This window comes from Somniosus microcephalus, chromosome 14, assembly GCF_052327205.1.
Source record: "Somniosus microcephalus isolate GS21.2 chromosome 14, FLI_Smic_1.0, whole genome shotgun sequence".
In the NCBI taxonomy this organism is placed as follows: domain Eukaryota; kingdom Metazoa; phylum Chordata; class Chondrichthyes; order Squaliformes; family Somniosidae; genus Somniosus; species Somniosus microcephalus.
Window position 1 is genome coordinate 53,634,002 of NC_141000.1, and position 21,220 is coordinate 53,655,221.

Consider the following 21,220-nt stretch of genomic DNA (forward strand, 5'->3'; position numbering starts at 1 on the left):
GTGTACATGTTTGGTCTTTGCAATCATTGTTGCCTTGACTGGCTTAGGGGTTGCGGGATGGTTTCATTCAGGTTGTTTGAATGGCAGAAGCCATTTCCTCAGAGGGGGCCTAGAAACGACTTGCTATGAGCCTTTGACGGACGGCCCTTCCACTTTGTACATTGTGTGCCTCCCTCCCACCTTGGTGCTGCTGATGATCATCCTCCTCATCCTCCTCCTCCTCCTCCTCCTCTGCTGGTGCTCCAATGCCTGGTGGCATTGGCTGGGTCCTGAGGATTGCAAGGTTATGCAGCATGCAGCACCCAACAATGAAGTGGGAGACTCGCTCAGGCGAGTACTGAAGGGCTCCTCCAGAATGGTCCAGACAGCAGAACCGTTGCTTGAGCACACCGATTGTGTGCTCAACGATGTTCCTGGTAGCTTGATGGCTCTCGTTGTATCGTAGCTCAGCAGGGGTGCTGGGCGTACGGAGTGGTGTCATCAGCCAGGTGCACAGAGGATATCCCTTGTCCCCGAGAAGCCAACCTCCTGGGTGATGCGGTGCCTGGAAAAGGTCTGCCACAGAAGTCTGGCACAGGATGAAGGCTTTGTGACTGCTGCCAGGAAAGTGGGCATTGACAGCGAGTATTAGCTGTCTGTGGTCACAGACCAACTGGACGTTTAAGGAATGGAAGCCCTTTCGGTTGCGGAAATCCTCGGCATTCTCTTGCGGCGCACGCAAAGCCACATGCGTGCAGTCAATGGCACCCTGCACCGTGGGGAAGCCCGCTATCATCGCAAAGCCCGTTGCGCGTTCTTGCTGCTTGTCCAGCATCATGGGGAAAGAGATGTACTCTCGTCTCCTTTGAAAGAGGGCATTTGTTACCTGACGGATGCAGCAATGCACCGCGATCTGGGAGATATTGGCGATGTCCCCAGTAGCTGATTGAAATGAGCCGGTGGCATAAAAGTTGAGAGCCATTGTCATCTTCACTGCCACTGACAGAGATATCCTGCACCTCAGTTGAGGCTGCAGATCTGGCTGAAGCAGGTGGCAGAGCTCAGTGACCACTTCCTTGCTGAAGCGCAGCCTTCGCAAACACTGCTCCTCAGACATATTAATGTAGGAGAACTGTTGGCGAAAAACCCTGGGAGGGCAAGGTCTCCTGTACAGAGGCCTGTTGGCCCTCCTCCGCCTGGCCATGATTGCCACTCTCTGCGTCTCTGTGCCCTCCGAATGTGATGGAGAAGGACGACATTCCCATCCATTGCAGCCCCCATAGTATCTAGCCAATCAAAGTTATGAAGGTCAAAAAGCAAAGTACCTGCAAAGTTATGGTCAGAAGCCAAAACTACCTCAGACAGCGTTGACTCAATGCAGAAGTCTCTCTTTCTCTCTTTGTCTCTCTCAAAATCTCTCTCTCTCTCTCAGAACGAGTGGTGCAAAAATGGCTACCACACAAAAGCCAGGAAGAGGCCCCCCTTAAATAGCGCCCGCCCAGCCCCACAGTGACTGGGAAGCATTCCAGTCAACCCGTCGTTGGTTGCGTCAGGCGGAAAGGAGGAGTTTCTGTTCCGGGGCGTCACAAGGGCGTTGCACTCTCGAATGACGTCAAGATCTGCGTGCGCAGGAGATCGGGCGGTATTGTTTAGCGCCGCCGCAAAATGTCCGGTCAATTTTGCGAGAGGCACAGATATCGCCGCGCCCGGGTGCTAGTTGCTTTGCGACCCACTTAGCGCCCTCTTAAGGCGCTAATGGGAGGTGCTACCAACTGAATTTTTCCACCTCTGAGTCCTTGACCCGACAGCGACAGTTAGTTAAAAAAGAAAGTAACAAAGGAGATTCATCGAATTGATCAGAGGATAAGGGAAGCAAATAGGCAGAAAAAATTGACATAAAGTATGGCAACCCATAGTAAGAGAATGGGTACAGGAAAAGAAGTTCGAGCAGAAACCTGGTTTAAGACTGAAGTGGAAAAACCTGTTCACTAACCTACAATGAGGTAACATGGTGTAACAGTGTTCACTAATCTACAATGGGTTAACCTGGTGTAACAGTGTTCACTAACCTACAATGGGGTAATGTGGTGTAACAGTGTTCACTAACCTACAATGGGGTAATGTGGTGTAACAGTGTTCACTAACCTACAATGGGGTAGCCTGGTGTAACAGTGTTCACTAACCTACAATGGGGTAGCCTGGTGTAACAGTGTTCACTAACCTACAATGGGGTAACGTGGTGTAACAGTGTTCACTAACCTACAATGGGGTAACGTGGTGTAACAGTGTTCACTAACCTACAATGGGGTAGCCTGGTGTAACAGTGTTCACTAACCTACAATGGGGTAATGTGGTGTAACAGTGTTCACTAACCTACAATGGGGTAACATGATGTAACAGTGTTCACTAACCTACAATGGGGTAACGTGGTGTAACAGTGTTCACTAACCTACAATGGGGAAACATGGTGTAACAGTGTTCACTAACCTACAATGGGGTAATGTGGTGTAACAGTGTTCACTAACCTACAATTAAGAGAAAATTATGGACATTCTTGGCACTGAGGTGTGACAATGTTTGGCGGATGGATTCCAGCATCAATACTGGTTTAACATAGTATTCATAGTTAAGTACAGGAAGTTCCTGACTGCTGCCTCTGATCCTGAAATGTTTGTATGATTCACAGCTGCATGCAATCTACCAAAATAACTGATCAATGCTCACCACGTTTTAAAGCTCTGATGTCTTTTTTAGTTTACCAACTGAACTTAACGACAAATGTTATACTCCCAGCATCTGGTTTTTGCACATAATGGCCCAGTAATTCCTCTCCCAACGCGTGAGTACGGACGGGGTACTCACGCGTGTGCCCGGAGGAATTGCAGGTTTTCAGCATGCACAGCGCATGCGGGGAAAACCGGCATTTCCTCTCCTCTGACCCAAGGGGTTAAGAGGCTGAACGCGTGCGCGCAGGAGTCTGCGCGTGCGACTTTGATTTCCTTTATTTTTAGAGAGTTGCGCATGTGTAAAGGCCTCCGGTTTTTACGCATTGAAAAACCACACGTAAGTACTTAGTTTTGCAGGTCTATTAATACAATTTATAAAAAAAATTTCCACAGGTTTATTATTTTTAAAGAATTTACAGTAAGGTAAGTTTAGTTTTAGCCCCGATTTTTTATATAATAATTTTTTTCAAATTTTAAAATTATTGTTTAACATAGTTTTTTACAGTTATTTATGGGTCATTTAAGTCGTGCAATGTTTTTTTAAATTTTCTTTCAAGTTTAAGTAGTGTTTTGGGGCCAGGAGTTTTCATGAGTTTGACAGCTCTCACTATCAAACTCATGAATGAACTTTTGCAACCTCCCATTGGTTGCCCTGTGCTCACGTGATCCCAGCCGGCTCATCGCACTAAGTACGCCGCTGGGTCATGCACGCACAGCGCGGCAGGACCTCAAGCGGGCCAGTGAGAGGAAATGCAATGCGGACCAGGATTTAAATGTCAGCGCGCTGGGTGAGTGCACATCGGGGGCAATGTAATGTACAGCTACAAGGGGAAGAATATCGTGAGCACATCTGAGCATCAGTAACGATGATTGTAAGCACTGCTTAAGCTACCAGTAATTTAATTAGCCTGTCTTTGTATTCTTAATGTGAGTTTTTTTTACATACAGTGATGCCAGAATCCAAGGGTGTTGTGGTAGGAGGCACCAGTTCACACTGCAGCCGTATTACACCCTACAAGCATCAGCACAGACACACGCAACCCAGAGGATGCTGGTCGTGATATTGAATTCGGGTCATCGGCTGATATATTAGGCATCAGTGATGAAGGGATAGTGTCAGAGGCTGAGGAAAGGTCACCTGTCTTGATAAGGAGGCGCTGCATGGGGCCTGGCAGAGCAGAGGAACGTAAGGGATCAGAAAGGTCAAATAATCACTTGTCTCCATTCACCAATTATTGCAAGCTTGTCTGGATAGTGTGGAGGAGCCTGACAGTCATATTAGTTCTACAATAAACAACATGGGTGGGGCCTTGATGAAACAGTTGTCTGCTCTGTGCACTGTCATTAACCATCTGACACTGTTAGTGGCACTTGCTGGTATAAATATGTTATGCACACAAGTACCACAAAAGGGATGCTGTTTTAGATATTTTCCGTTTTTGATGTGTTGTGAGGCAAACTCCAAGATGTGCTTGTGGTTACCTTAGTTTGGAGACAAGATACAGTTAGCTATGATCTAGAGATTCAGAGTTGTTGTCAGATTGCATAAAACACTAAGTAGTGCGAGAACTTGGTCTTCACCAAGAATTGACCTGCTTTTACCCAGGAAGGCAGGTCTACAGACCCCACCACAGTTACTCAGGTATATCTAATGAGATCTGTCACTGGTGCCCATGTTTCATCAGCGAGGTGGCCTCAGAATTTTGCCACCTTCCGCAGTCATAGGCTGCGAATTTAATGGAGGAGGCGGGTTGGAGTCGGGTTGCCTGGTGGGTGGGGTCCGGTCCCGCTGCCAGTTTCAGCTGCTCCTGATTTGGAATTTAAATTGAATTGGCCTATTAAGTGCCGTAGTGTGCGCTGGGCGGTCCAATGACTGGGATTGGGTCTGTTAGTCGCCTCTGATGACGTCATTGCTGCAGTTGTTTTTAAGTGGCCAATGCAGCCTCAGCCTTTCATTTATCATTTCTGCTGGTCTTTGACTGTGGCAAGGCAACAATGAGTGGTGTAAAACCGAAGGCTGCTCCACATTTTAATGAGGACTCACCACTCCAAGCTCTTGTGGAGGGAGTATGAGGGTGCAGGGAGATTCTGTTCCCTCCCGATGGCTGGAGGAAGCCTCCTCAGCAAACAAAGGCAGCGTGGCTGCACATTGCTGAGGTCAGCACAAGGTCCATTTGTTCACGCACCTGGATCCAGTGCCAGAAATGCTTTAATGGTATTCTGCAATCAGCAAAAGTGAGTATCACATCACACTTACCTTCAATCTGCTTCCCTTCTCTTCTCATCACCAGCACTCTGCTTTGTAAGCCTACTCCTCCAGATCCCACATTACCCTTACTTCCCTTGCACCCATACCTCTCCATCTCTCGCTCTGTACTGAATCGCTCACCATCCTACTATGCACCCCTTACACTCGCTCTCACTCTCAATGGCAACAACTAACAATGCACAGGGCGGCAGCTTCCTCTTGGCACCTCACTCCATCTTGATCTCCCTCTAAGCTTCTATGTTATGGATTCTTCACAGTCACTCCATCACTCTCGTTGAAACTCCACTTGTGTCCCTCCTTGCAGGAAAAGATCGCTTACAATAAGAGGGAGACAGCGAAGACAAAAGGAAGAGCTCCATCCTTGGCGACATTGATAAGTGCTGAGGAGGCTGCGCACGAGATTGTGGGAGGTGGCGAAGAGCTGGAAGTGGGGGGTGGAGAGGTAGACATACTAGATGAAGCTGGTGACAGAATAGATTTTCAACTCTCGCATTTAGATTTCATGATTGACTGCAATAACATATGATGTTCATAGAGATTGACTTTGGATCATCTGCACAATAGGGTGTGTCCGCTACCTAAAGATCAGATGTCTAACTCATGCCTTTACTCTCCCACAGGACCATCGAGCACCCCCCTCCCCACTGTCCAGGAGGAAGAGCCAGATGAATCCTCAGAGGAACCTGCAGCCTCTGAGGGAGCAGCGTCACCAGGACTCAGTGCACCCAGCACCGGCGCAGATACGCACACCTCGGCGGGGCCTTCGCAACATAGAGTAGTGTTGTCACCTGGTGTATCACAGCTCACAAGTGAGCATCAGCAGATGGTGGAGACAACAGTGGAGAGTCCTCGTCGGAGGTCGCAGGATGCTCCTAGCTCTGCTCAGCTGCATGTAGACGCTGTGCCTCTGGGGACATCCAGAAAGAGAGCGGTGCTGGAACTCCAAGAACAAGTGCAGGAGTCTCTGACAGAGTTTGCCTCCAGGGTAACTGCAAGTGTGGAGAGAATGGAGGAGTCCATCTCTAACATGAGCACTGCCTTTTAATGGCGCGTGAACATGCCACCATGGAGAGGGTGGCAACCTCCTTGGAGGACATAAGTCGCCAGACACACGAGAACAAGGTGAATCTTCTAAATAGATCACAGAATCACAGAATCTACAGTGCAGATAGAGGCCATTTCGGCCCATCGAGCCTGCACTGACACATATCCCACCCTATCCCCGTAACCCCACGTATTTAATCCCCTAACACTATGGGTAAATTTATCATAGCCAAATCAACCTAACCTGCACATCACACAACACCAGGTTATAGTCCAACAGCTTTATTTGAAATCACAAGCTTTCGGAGCGCTGCTCCTTCATCAGGTGAAGTGGAGAGATGCATAAAGACACAGCTTATATAGTCAGAGAATAATGCCAGATGATTACAGGTAATCTTTCTAACTGCCATTTATCACACCTCGGCAGAGAGATAATCACAGCAATCAAAGGTGTAAATGGTGTCCAAACAGGTCAGTCAGGAAAACATTACATCAAAGAACAATGAGGTGGGGTCACAAGGGGTCAAATGTTGCAGATGCTGGGGTCTGTATGAAAAACAAAAAAACAGACAAAAAACATTTTTTTTGCTGGAAATCTCAGCAGGCCATCCCCACGCCTCCACTACTCGCCTTCAAACAGCCGCCTAACCTCAAACAGATCATCGTTCGCAGCAAATTACCCAGCTTTCAGGAGAACAGCGACCACGACACCACACAACCCTGCCACAGCAACCTCTGCAAGACATGCCAGATCATCAACACAGATACCATCATCACACGTGAGGACACCACCCACCAGGTACATGGTACATACTCATGTGACTCGGCCAACGTTGTCTACCTCATACGTTGCAGGAAAGGATGCCCCGGAGCATGGTACATCGGCGAGACCATGCAGACACTGCGACAACGGATGAACGGACACCGCGCAACAATCGCCAGGCAGGAGTGTTCCCTCCCAGTCGGGGAACACTTCAGCAGTCAAGGACATTCAGCCTCCGATCTTCGGGTAAGCATTCTCCAAGGTGGCCTTCGAGACACACGACAATGCAAAATCGTCGAGCAGAAACTGATAGCTAAGTTCCGGACCCATGAGGACGGCCTCAACCGGGATCTTGGGTTCATGTCACGCTACATGTAACCCCACCTGACGTAGGGTCATCCAGACTCGAGTCGTCGTTGGCTTGTTCTCTCCACACAGATGCGGCCGGACCTGCTGTGATTTCCAGCAAAAAAAATGTTTTTTGTCTTTTTTTGTTTTTCATACAGACCCCAGCATCTGCAACATTTGACCCCTTGTGACCCCACCTCATTGTTCTTTGATGTAATGTTTTCCTGACTGACCTGTTTGGACACCATTTACACCTTTGATTGCTGTGATTATCTCTCTGCCGAGGTGTGATAAATGGCAGTTAGAAAGATTACCTGTAAACATCTGACATTATTCCCTGACTATATAAGCTGTGTTTTTATGCATCTCTCCACTTCACCTGACGAAGGAGCAGCGTTCCGAAAGCTTGTGATTTCAAATAAAGCTGTTGGACTATAACCTGGTGTTGTGTGATTTCTTACATTTGTCCACCGCAGTCCAACACCGGCATCTCCACACCATGGCTTCTAAATAGATGGTCTGCTATGGAGGATAGATGGGCATCTCTTGAGGAGAGACACCAGAGGTACATGGACGTCCCTGTTATGAGGATTGTCAGTACTGAGATGGGTCCTCATCGCCCCACTTATGTGGAGCAAGATGCTCTCCAGCTACTTGCTAGCGCTGAAGTGCGAGTGACCCATGAGAGGGATGTTGGTGGCAGACAACAAGGAAGTGTGGGCTCCTCTCCAAGTGCTCACATGACCATACCACTGCGGGGCCCTTGGTCAGAGCCCTAGAGTCCTCACCCAACTGAGATGGCCTTCTCAGCCCCTGCACAGCTGCAGGAGGAGCAAACTGTTGCCGAGCCCTCCCGGGCTCCCAAACCCAGAGGACACCCGCCAAAGGCATCTAAGCAGGCACAGCATCAAAGTAAGCAAGGTGTCTCTACATCTGCGGAAGTCACAGGGAAAGCACCACTTAGAAGCACGCGCAAGAGGAAGCTAACACACAAATAGTCACAAGGGTAGTCACTTGGGTGTTTTGTTCTGTTTTATATTTGCCATTGTCATCCTTTTATGATTTTATTAAACAAAAGTGATGGCAAACAGTTGAAGGTCTGGCCTATGTGTTCTGGGAAATGGAAGTTGCACATTGAGGGCTCAGGACGACTTGCATTTGTAATGATGATGCTGAGAGTGATAGGAAAGCACCGTTTATTGGAGAGATGATGTATGGCATTTTAAGAAGGTTGTCCACACATTCATAGCCATATGCTAGCCACCTGTGGTTGAAGCGTAAGCTTACGCGAATCTGGCATGGATGAGTGCATCCCTTGCGTGATGGCCAGCAATGTGCTCGACTGCTGCTGCATTGGCCACATCTGGCTCCGCAAGGCGTGCCTCCTCATCGTCCCCCTCCTCGTCCTCCTCCTGCACCTCCTCCTCCTTGTCCTCCCCTCTTATTCCAAGGATGCTCTGCGCTGAGCCACTTGTTCCTCAGGGAGCGCTAAGCCACGCTGCTGTGTGATGTTGTGCAGGGCACAGCAAACGACGATGATTCTGGACACTGTGGCTGATGCATACTGCAGGGCTCCACCACATCTGCCAAGGCATCGGAATCGCATTTTGAGAAAGCCGATGGTTTGCTCTATGATGCTTCTGGTGGAAATGTGGCTCATATTGTAATGCTCCTCAGCCTCATTTGATGGCCTCCTCATCGGTGTCATGAGCCACTTTTTCAGGGGATAGCCCTTGTCACCAAGTAGCCATCTGGAAAATTAGGTTGGCGGATTGAAGAGCTGAGACACAGTAGACTGCCGCAGGATGAAGGAGTCATGGCAACTGCCAGGGTACTTTGCACAAACATGCATGATGATGTTCCTGTGGTTACACAGCAGCTGGACATTAAGGGAGTGGAAGCCTTTGCGGTTGACAAATACAGCTGGGTTGTGATGGGGTGCCCTAATGGCTACATGTGTGCAGTCTATGACGTCCTGCATCCTTGGGAAGCCTGCCATATTAGCAAAGCCAACCGCATGCAAAGTTACACTTGCTTCATCTGTGGTAAAGTGGATGTAATTGTGCGCCTTTGCAAAGAGGGGATCGGTAGCCTGCATGATGTAGGCGTGTGCAGCCGAATGGGAGATGCCACTGATGCCTGCAGATGATCCCTGGAAGGAGCCTGAAGTAAAGAAGTTGAGTGCGGTGGTGACTTTGACAGCCACTAGTAAGGAGTGTCCACCCGCTCCCCTGGGCTCCAGGTGCTGGTGCAGCATTGCGCAGATGTCAGCGACTACCTCTCGCGGAAGTCTCAGCCTCCTTTGTCACTGTTGCTCACTCATGTTGAGGAAGCTCACCCTCTGCCTGTAAAGCCGGTGTTGGGGGTTTCTCCTGCAGCGAGGTGCAGGCCTGCACTGACGCCGTCTGCCCTGTGCATCATCAGGTGGCTGAGGAGAAGGTTGGCGCTCCTGCTGTTGGTGCTGCTGCCATGGCTGCTGTTCCTCCGAACCTGACGACCAGGATGAGAGGATATAAATGGTTCCCATACCACTGGTATATATCTCAGTCAAGGAATGGAGGTTGTGTGCGCTCAGACAAAGTGGCCAGAGGGCATTCCAAGGAGGTTACCCAGCAGATGGATTTCAGACTCAACACTCACAAGATTAGTAGAGCTTCAAAATGTCTCCCAAACCTCAAACCACTAAGTTGTGGCATGTGAAAGAATGAGAGATTGCAGGACTGCTTTTAAGCTGCTGGAGCAGCTGGCAACAATTCAGGACCTAGCTCAACCTGGCTCGATTCACCTGGCGTGTTTTTATGAAGGCAGGCAGCATGGTGAAAAACCTCCAAAATCAGATCAGCCCTTTAAAATAGGATTATCCAGGCAGTTAACAAGCTTAACTGCCTCTCCCGCGGTTTGGTGTCGGGTCAGTTTGGGAGCAACTGACCCGACACTCGCCAAAGTCGCGTGGAGGCGGGATGGAGGCTGGTTGGCAGGCCGCCCCCAATTTTTCCGATTTTCGCAACAGACCCGCTTCCAAACCCTCCCGCTGAGGTCAATTAAATTCGCAGCCATAGACTCAGAGCATGTTAGAGCACAGAAACAGGTCAGATCTCAAACTTCAACCCAGAGTGGGACAGCACTACCTGTGGTGGTGAAAGCCACTGCTGCCTTGAACTTTTAAGCAGTTGGCTCCTTTCATATCTGCCTGGGGTGACATCTGTCAGCTCATCCATACTGCTGTGCACCACTGGATACATCAAGCCGTTGATGTCTTGTTTGCCAGACTGAAGGACTTCACCTTTTCAAAGGAAAAAAGCCAGCAGCAGGAGAGGGCTTTTCACTTTTTCAGTGGAATTCAAATTAGCTGTGGCACTGTAAAGACCCTGTCATGCAGGAGGTCAATGCTGTGGGACTGCCGTTCTAACTGGTGACTGTGACTGTGACTGCTCCCCCATTCTGATGCTGACAAGAAGAACAAACAGTGAATGACAATGGAGTTGTTGCCAAACCCTCCATATTGGCTATATCACCATCCAACTAGTATTTGGAAAGAATCATGAAATAAAGGTGGCCATTGTCAGAATGCTGCATATAGATAGATCTCTCCTTAGCAGGTATTTCACAGGCAATTATCAAGCAGAAAGACTTGTCCTGGAAAGAAAGTTACTTGACAGAATTCAATATAGGTGCGAGGAACAAGCAAACTTTATGTTTTCATGAACTTCAGAAATAAAGCAGATGTTTCTTGTTACTTAGCCTAACTTCAAGAGTAATTTCTGCAGCATAACTTGCTAAGGTACATTTGAGTACATTTTAAAAGTTGCCACATTGTGTGGAGCCTTACTCAATTGGGCAATTAGCTGTGGAGGTCAGCATGCCTGGATCGTGGGCTGCTTGATTTTCCAATTCCATACCCAAAGTTATGATTGTAGCAATGATAAACCTTGCCAGTGCTGCTTGAAACACCGACTTCCTGTTAGCCCAGAACGTGCCTAGCCCTTTTTGCCTGTTTTCTGGGAGTAGCTTGAGTGTGCAATGCAGTCCCTGTGCAAAAAAACTGGGAATTACACATGCACACATTTATATTTCATTAGCATTCAGGACACTTTAGACCAACCTTGAAGATAATGCATGGCACACAATGGATGGAGATCTGGTGAGGGAGATCATCGCTCGGTTTCTTGGTTGATTGCCTGTTCTACTCTGAGACCACCAGCAATGGCAACCAGAAAACCTGCAGAACTGTGGGAGAACAGACTACAGGAGAGCTATGATTCGATTGAAGCCCCTATCCATTCAGTCTCCTAGCCTGTCCAAGCTGGAGGAAATGGTTGACCCTCTTTAACTCACTATCTGTACCATGCAGCGTGACAATTTATGTGCTGGTACTTGGAAGAGTAAGAGCAAGGGGTAGTGCATCTTCACCAGGGTTCTCCCACTCAATCTGCATGACTGCGAGGCCCGACACGCCAAATGGACCTAAAAAAAGGAGCGCGAGATGAGTGGCAGCACAATGCACCACCAAGTTCTTATGCTGAGTGTGTGAATGCATGAGTGAGAGGGTTAAGTAAAAAGAGAAAAGGGAGGTAAGAGGCCGAAACATGCTGCTGTGTGTGGCCTTTAGCCTGGCCATCTCCAATATTTTGCACCCCCTCTCTGTCAATGATGTTAATGGCAGGCTGTTCCATTGGTATCAGGATCTGCATAGAAGCAGGATCTCCTCATGTCCTTGCACTCTCCCTTCTGTTGTGTGTCAGCTTCTCCTTTAAGAAGAGTGGAAGTGAATTAGTATGTACCCCGTTGAAGGGTTTTCAAGATTTATGAAGCAGTGTAGCATAGTGTGCATGATAACAGGGAGAAGCAGCAAGTCTGTCCAAGAGGGAAAAGTAGATGTGAGGGCAGCAGCAGGTTTTGATGGTGTGACTGTAAACAGAAGCAGCTGCAGTGAAATGTTCTATTGTGATTTGAAGAGAGGAAAGGACAGATTGATAGTGCTAAAGTAGGGTCAGCTGATCTGTGATATGAAGAGAATCTTACCTTGGCAGTCGTAGTGAGATCATTAAATTGTTTCCTGCACTTTAGCCAGGTGCAGGAAACAATGCTTATAGCATTTGTATGTTCTGCCACCTATTTCAATGCCTACTGAGATGTTACAGTACCACTCCTAGGCCTAGAAATTCAGTCGCGCCACTTTTGGGGCGCTAAAGTCGGGCGGTCGCTAAAGTTAGCGCCCGCTGGAAAGTGTAGGCCACTTCGCCGAAATTCAGTAGATTTGGCCAAGGAGTTTGGGCGAGCGCTGAAACTGGCGTTGCACTCCTATCTTTAGGCGCTAAGCCGGCGGTGCGGACTGATAACGCCGAGGCCGGGCGCAGCGCAGGTGCGGTCATGTTTTGATTGACAGCAGACACCCTGACGCCGGCCAGCTCTTAAAGGGGGAAGGGTCGACTTTGTCTGCTGCCACGCCCTGGATAGTGGAGCCCTGCAGCTAGGCCTCAACACTGCTGGTGGACCCAAATAGCGCCTGAAGCCATGCAGAAGGCCCGTGAACGAGCGCAGCGCTTCTCAGAGCCTGCTTTGTGGGTGCTGCTTAAGGGTTTGGAAAAGAGAAGAGAGATCTTGTGCCCGGACAGTGGCAAGAAGGCTCCCAGGAGGCAGTTCAGGAGAGCCTGGAGGGAAATCGCCCACAGGGTGTCAGCCACCAGCGATGTCCCCAGGACTGGTGACCAATGCCGCAAGAAGTACAACGACCTCACTCGGTTGGTCAAGGTGAGTAGCCTTTCCACTGTCCTCCTCATCCTTGCATGTGCACCTCACATTATGGGCAAAGGGACCTCAAAGGCCTAATGGCCATCCCTCCTCCCGCAGCTATGGCACTGGCATGATCATCAATAGCACTTTCTGCACTTTACACACTGGCCAAGCTATTCGACCATGGGAGGCAGTGCACACAACAACAGGGCACCACACTGGCCAAGCTATTCCACCATGGGAGGCAGTGCACACAACAACAGGGCACCACACTGTACTTAGAGGCCGTCCTTTCTCTTGCAGGCCAAGCTGGCCCAGAATATGAAGAGCCGGAATGTCACCGGGGGAGGCCGTGCCCAGTTCCAGGAGCTCAGTGAGCTGGAGGAGCGCGTGGCTTGACTCATGCGTGGCCGGGTGGTTGGCCCCGTTGCTATTGGTGATGTGGACCCTGTGCTGGGCCCCAATGGTAAGGACATGACCGTTTGGACCTCTCTCATTCCCCTTGCGCTTCAGATCTACATCCTTTGCCACTGTCCGACCAATGCGCATAATGCCACCACTCATGCCTCCCTCGCTGACACCCTGTCCTCACTCTAAAGCTACTCTTGTGCCTTCCTGCTTTCAGCTGGCGAGGAGGAGGTCCATGAAGCGGAGAGTGCCAGTCCCTCGGAAGAGGAGGACGACGAGGACCAAGAGGAAGGCGGCACATCGGGGGAACCCTCATCTGCGCCAGGGGATGGCAATGGAGGGGAGACGTCTTGCCTGGAGGAGAGCCAGGGGGAAGTGTTGCAGGGGGGTGTAGCTACTGGGCCCAGTGGCGTCCAGGCACGCGGGAAGGGTCGGGCAGCACGGCTGCCTTCTCCCCAGAGGGGGGAAGTGTTGCAGGGGAGGGCAGTTGCTGGGCCCAGTGGCGTCCAGGCACGCGGGAAGGGTCGGGCAGCTCGGCGGCCTTCTCCCCAGAGGGAGAGTCCGCCCTCCAGTCCGGAGACGGTCCTCACCCAGGAGGTGCGCCTCCTTGATGAAATGTCCGCTGCCTCGGAGCGGCGCCACAACGAGTTCATGGGGGTTGTGGGACAGATGCCTCAGGCCATTGAGTCCCTGGCTCATAGTGTGGCCGCTTTCGGGGACTCACAGGCCAGGGGTGTCGACCAACTCGCGGCAGCACAGGCCAGGGGTGTCGACCAACTCGCGGCAGCACAGGACGCGAGTCGCGAGTTCATGAGTGGTGCCGTGCAGACACTGGCTGATTTGATACGGGCACAGACCAGGGCAGTTCGGGCACTCACTTCTGACACACTCGCGGTGTCACGGAAGCATCGCCAGGGCACCCGCCGCCCTGCTGCAGCACAGCGGTCTGGCCTCCACCAGATTGCTGCGCTTGCTGCAGTGCCAGCCCGGCCGAGTGCCAGTGTCTCTGGCGACCAGCGAGCACCTGGCATCAGCCAGCTTGCCCCCATTGCTGCAGCCGCCACTGCCACTCCCCCAGCAAAGCTGCGACGAGCTGATGCAGAGACTGATGCTGCCCAGCCACAGCTGCAGCAGTCAGCAGCCGGCCCCTCCAGGGCCGGACCTCGTCTAGGCCAACCCCCAAGGGCATCTGCCGTCACGCAGTGTGCCCCTCAGGAGCCTTCCCCCAGCCTTGCCACACCCACAGGGCCCAGGTTGAGGCGGAGCAACAGGTCGGGCAGGGGCCGGAGAAGCCTGCACAAGGACTCGCCCTCTCGGCACACCAAGTAGAGTGTGTTGCCAACTGTTTTTTTTATATGGGGGTGTTTGTGTTCTGGGGGGGGGGCTTATTTTGGGAAGGCCGAAGATGAAGGCAAATGTTATTGACAAGTTTTGTTATTCCTCCCCAGGTTGTGGGAGTGAGATATGTTTTTGACTGTTTTTTGGGGGTCTTGTCTGTTTCTCTGTTTCATGTGGGAAGGGCCCTGAGTTTGTTAAATAAAGCTTTTTATTTATTCAGCTTGTCCAGGCGTCATGTTTCAAGTGGTTGTTGCGTTAACCGGCTGAGGGCTTGCGGAGCGGCTGCATTCAGGTGCGTTCATTGCCACAAGCCATTCCCTGACAGGGGGCCTAGAAGTGCTGTTCAATAAGCCGCCGGCGGACGGCCCTTGGACCTTGTGGCTCCCTCCTGGGCTGGTACTCCTCCTCCTCCTCCTCCTCCTCCTCCTCATGGTCCTCCTGCTCGTCCTCCTGAGGTGGTGGTCCAACGTGAGGTGGCAGTGCCTGAGTCCTGCGGATAGCCAGGTTGTGCAGCATGCAGCAAACGACGACGAACTGGGAGACTCTATCCGGCGAATACTGTAGAGATCCGCCGGAACGATCCAGGAAGCGGAACCGTTGCTTGAGGACGCCAATCGTTTGCTCTATGATGTTCCTTGTGGCTTGCTGGCTTTCGTTGTATGTCTCCTCCGCAGGGGTCCTGGGCGCGCGGAGCGGGGTCATGAGCCATGTACACAAAGGGTAGCCCTTGTCCCCAATAAGCCATCCCCTTGGTGAAGGCTGTGCCTCGAACATGTCAGCCACAGTAGTCTGGCGCAGGATAAATGCATTGTGGCTGCTTCCTGGAAAGTGGGCATTGACAGCTAGGATGCGCTGCCTGTGGTCACACACCAGCTGTACATTGAGGGAATGGTAGCCCTTCCGGTTGCGGTAATCCTCGGCATTGTCGATAGGTGCCCGCATAGCCACATGCGTGCAGTCAATGGTGCCCTGCACCATGGGGAAGTCGGCGATCCTGGCAAATCCGACTGCACGCTGCTCCTGCCTCTCTAGGGTCATGGGGAAGGAGATGAATTGGTGTCTCCTTGCGAATAGGGCATCGGTGACCTGCCGGATGCAGCGATGCACGGCGAACTGGGAAATGTTCGCTATGTCCCCAGCAGCGGCTTGGAATGATCCGCTTGCATAAAAGTTCAGAGCCACCGTGACCTTCACTTCCACCGACAGAGACGTCCTGCACATCAGCTGTGGACGCAGATCTCTGTGAAGCAGCTGGCAGATCTCTGCAACCACCTCCCTTCTGAAGCGCAGCCTCTTAACACAATGCGCGGCAGTCATGGTGAGATAGGACACCTGCTGCCGGTATTCCCTGAGTGGGTAAGGCCTACGTTGCCGACGCCTGATGGCCCCTCTGCGTCTAGGCATGGCTGGCCCTCTCACACAGCGTCTGCGAGCCCTTCGCACATAATGCTGGAACTGAGGGTTGGAACCCCATGCAGCCCCCATAATAAACTTGCAAACAGTGAAATCACAATGAGTGAAAGTTCCAAGCTCTGGCCAGAAGCCAAAAATACCTCTCCTATGTTGTCCCAAATCAGGAAGGTCTGTTCCTTGGTCTCTGTCCAGAAATCCAAAGCACTAAAGTCATTGCAGCAAAATGGCTGGCCTTTATAGTTCAGTGTAAGTGCCCTTTAATTAGCACTCCCCGAGGCCCGCAGGGCCTCTGCTGCGTTCCACTTCACAGTTCTTAACAGCGCCACGCCCACATTGGGCGGGCGCCACTGAATTTCCGGTTTGGGGCGCACAAACAGCGTTGCACGACGAAATGACGTCATAAGCTGCGCGCGCAGCTGAGCGGGCGCAAACACTTTGCGCCGGCGCTAAATGTCAACTGAAGTTGGGCGTAGGCGCAGATTGGCCTGCGCCCGGGCGCTAAGTGCCTAGCGCTGGAAATCTACCCCTCTTATGGCGCTAACGGCTGGCGGACGCAACTGAATTTCTAGGCCCTAATGTCTAGACAGATCAGGTGGAGATTTACGGGGATAGGGTGGGATATGTGTCGGTGCAGGCTTGATGGGCCGAAATGGCCTCGATCTGCACTGTGTGATTTCTGTGATTCTGTGATTCTGTAACCCTGAGAAAGTCTCTGAGATTATTTACATCCGCACAACTTCATGATTTCCTAACTCGAGCCTTGTCAAAGGTGGGGAGACTTTGAGGGGTTGAAGATGAGCCAATTGTCACTGGGTACCCAGCCTTTGTCCTGCTTTTGTAGCCACAGTGTTGTTATGGCTAGTCCAGTTGCAAGCACCACCTTGTTTTCTCTGGGCACCCATTAGTGTTCCCTATTTTAGCACTCTGCTTCAATTCAGGGAACTTATTTCTCATTTGCTCACAAAAAACCCATAAATAATTCACCCAAACAGTATTGACACAATTGACTACCTCCTTCCATGTTTTCTATAAATTGGCTGTATGTAAAAAAAAATCCTCTGCTTCAAAAATTGTCATACCTCAAAGCTACCTCATCCAGGGTCTCTGCTGAAGTGAACAGTTCTGGGAGCTACTCCAGCCATTCTGATCATGAAGTCAGCCTGCAAAGAAAAAATGCTGCCTCCCTTTAAAACTGGCGTACTCCCTCCAACCCCAATTCTGCACCACATGATACAATGACGCTCTCTGCCCACAGAAAACCATGCAGGAAGTTTACTGAAGTTATGCAAAAGACATGACCCCACCAAATCTGATCAGGTCAGGCTGCCAGTAATTAGTGTAGGTGTACATTTGAGCATTGAAAGTACGGCCACAGAATCAGCCTTTATATCATCTGAATGTCTCAGCTGAATTACTTCCTTGCAATTCACTCCCACACATCCAGTAACCGCTATACAAATGGTAAATCCTTCATTCTCAACTATCTTTCAAAGTGCAACAGTTTAAGTGAAAGGCATTATACAATCAGAACACAATGGGCCCTTTAATATGAAAGTGTCCTAATAAAGTCATCAAAGGATTGTTAGCCACAGTAACATAGATGAGTTGAAATATGAAAATCAAAGGAAAGATCACATCAAAGCAAAACAGTGCTGCAACATTATTTCTGATAGACAATTCATCTTTCAGAAACCAAGGTAGTTTCATGGGGTACTGGAATGTCAGCATAGGGACAGAGGTATTTTAGAAAGAATGATGCCATTAAGTAAATGCGTGCCTGAATCGTTCATGATCTATCAGTGAAAATTGTCCATTCTTTCTACAGGTTGACTGTCTAACCATTTTTCTTTATATGCCCAAAGGAAGCTGATTTAAGGAAATTAGCTTCCAGCTGTACAAGACACTACTCACAGGTTATTTTTGGTAATCCAAGTAAGTTGGGTTTTTGTGTCACCAGCTGCCAATCATCTTACTCTGGGCGATTCAACCAGTCATAGTGACTCATTGGAGACCCAGTCTGGAAATTTTCAACCGTTTTGAAAGTAGATTTTTTATATAACAATTTATATTAGTATATATAAGTCGCCTGGTTTTTAAATTTTTAACTCATGGTTTCCATAGTAACTGGATCCACAATGGTTATAAAGAAAATCGTTGGTCATAAATCCTGTTATTAATTTCAATAAAGGAACTGTTGTTGCATAATACAGCCAATTTTGAACTTCTGGTAGAATTGGGGCAATTAATGCTCATTGGCATGGGTGTACATGCATCCATTGTGCAGGGGCAGGCCACACTGAATTGTTCAATGGGAGTTCCTACCCCTAATTTGAATAGGCTGGAGGCAAAGGAAGTACTTTACTACAGAACCTGGCCTGTAGCACACTTGGCAGTGGAGCACAAATTCTGATGAGGTACAGGATAGAAGTTTATTAGGTTAAGTAAAGATAGTGGTGATCAAATATTCTTTTCTGCTGAGAATATGGAATGTTTTACCATGGAAAGCAACCTGATGAATAATGTAGAATGTAATTTTAAATAGATTCTCTGGAGTTTCACTTAGTTATCTTCTGGAGAGAGAAAATGTTTTTCAGAACGTTTTCTCAGAAGTTGGTTAGAGTCCATGATAATGTGTGATCACGGGAAGGAATGATCTTGATGTGCTGAATGGCTTTTCTCAGGTACTTAGATATTCAGCATCATAAGCAGTCTGTTATGTGATGCCATACACTTTCAGATGAAATGCACAATCAGATGTAATGCTAAAACACCCACATAATACTGCTGAGCTCACACAGGAGCAGTCGCCGGCAACAAGGTAAGTCACAGGGTGGGGACTTTGGGAGGGTCTCATGGGAGGGAAGGGGGCACATTGCTTGTCCTGGCCCCAGAAGGAAAGTAAAGAAAACTTACTTTAAATGGCCTCTTCTGGTCCTGGATCCTCTTCCCGTTGTCTTTACCTGGTGCAAAAGCCACAGCGGCTTCCCTGCTCAGGCCAGAGTTAAAATTGCAGTTGGGGCCCAATGACGTGATGAAGGAGGACCCCGCAACTTCAGATGGCTGCCTTTGCTGCCTGTTCAGAAGAGCAGGTTAAAATGGAAGATGGCGAGATAGCGGCGGGTAAGTCACCCAGGCAATTTTAACTGGCTACTCACCCAGTTTCCACCAGACAGGTATGGTTAAAATTGCCTAGTATCTCTGTCTGGCTCAACTCTAAATCAAATCTGTCCTCCACGACTGCACTTCACTTGTCTACCCAACCCAGTTCAGACCAAACCTCTCTGTTCAATCTGGAATCAACCCAAACTTTGATTCTCAACAGTTAATTCTCTTGCTGCATTATAAGTGCACCCATTATTGCATTCGCAACATTCCTGTTAAAATAGCACAGGCAAAAATTTATGCAAATAGTGCATAGATGAAATTAAATCCTCCAATTTTAAAGTATTTTTTATCATATTTTTAATTGTTACTCGGGTTGCAAAAACAAGTGAGATTTTTCTTGGGTCTCTCTAAGCATCGAACGCAGGCCCCAAGTTCATTTCAGACTTTTTGAATGATTGTTACCAACAGCCTGTTTGGAGAAGATGGGAGGGGCCCAGGTGTTCGTGAACACTAGATTCCAGCCAGGCCTACAAACTAATTATGGGAGAATTTCTGGGCAGACAGAATTCTCTGGGAAGACAATGGGCCTGGGCTAGGTGACTCATACAGTGACGCGCACCTAGATGAGATAGCCCCGAAGGCGGGAACCAGACAAAAGAGGGCCATTGTAAATTAATGGGAAGCCACTTAACCCAGGATCAGGTGAGAAGTGCGGCCCATCATCTGCCATTAACACCAGCACCTAGATGGGATAGCACCGAAAGGCGGGAAACCAGACAAAGAAGACAAAGAAGGGTGATTAAAAAGACATCACTGCAACTACACAGACCTGAGTAAACTTTTAGGATATAGAGAAGGCAGCTTTGGCCATCTCTCTCTCTCTCTCTCGCTTGGCTCGAAACCACCATGAGTGACAAGAGCCTCGCCTTGCTCTTCAACTGTAGGAACGAAACTCGAAACTGGGACTTGGATACTGCATCGGCGATACAGAACCAGGAGACACGTTCTACACAGGGAAGCAGCGAGCAAGAAAACGGACAATCGGGGTGAGCATTGTCCAAGCCCATGCATCCTTAAGACCACCGGTACTGTGTGAGGGGGTGTTGTGTGTCCCAACCAAGCCAGAGGGGCTTAGTGGGGAGGTTCTGTGTGTATTATATAGTGTATTTTCCGGGGTTTGTGGGACAAGTCCATGTTACACTCTGTATGCAACGCAGTGTGATTTTAGGCATCTTAATACGAGACAGGGGCCTGTTCAACGGGCCAAGTTGTATTGTTGTACTGTTTGTTTTATGCCACCAGGCATTTTACGTACTGGCGGCGGGTGTGTGTGTTAACCTTATTAAACACTGTACGGTTGAGTCTGAAAAGCTTGTCTGTGTCCCAATCCTGTTCACCGTAATTCCTGTCATATAGAACTGAGTAGGAGGGGTGGTTTGAACCACCAAAGCAAACCACCTATAGTCTCCTTTGTTCTGTGCTTTGAGGAAGTGGAAGAAGAAGAGGAGGAACATTACAAAGGTCCTCGCAGGGATGCCAGACTGAGCAGGCGCAATAGGCAGCCTCCACCTTGCTCACTGGTACCCATGCCTCCCTGTCTGCAAATGCAGATGTGCTCCATCTCCATGACCCCGGAAATGCTTGGGAAAGATGCACCTCTTTCATGAAGCAGTAACTGAGTTGTGTCTACTGCGAAACAGCTATGGGCACAGTTTATAAGGGAAACCTTCAGCTGCATAAATCCAAGGCAAAATTATCCTTCCACTACAGTCTCCCTTTGACAAAAAAACTTGTTGGCATGTAGCTGTCCTCCACAGCTACCAAGGTTCCTACTCAGAGATCACTCTGATACTCCTTCATGCAGGTAGTTCCCACCTACATATCCTATTAATGATAGAAACATCTAGCTGACAACAAATCTTCATTACTCTTTAAGGCCACTCTCCTTGGTGTCTTCTCGTCTGTGTGTTCTTTCAATCTTAACCTCCTACTTCTCCTACAGTGGCAGGAGGTTCTGAGGTGGTTGACTGACCATTTGCAGCAGTAGCCATGGGAGACTGGGGCAGTATCTTCTTGGTTATGAGACATTTCTCC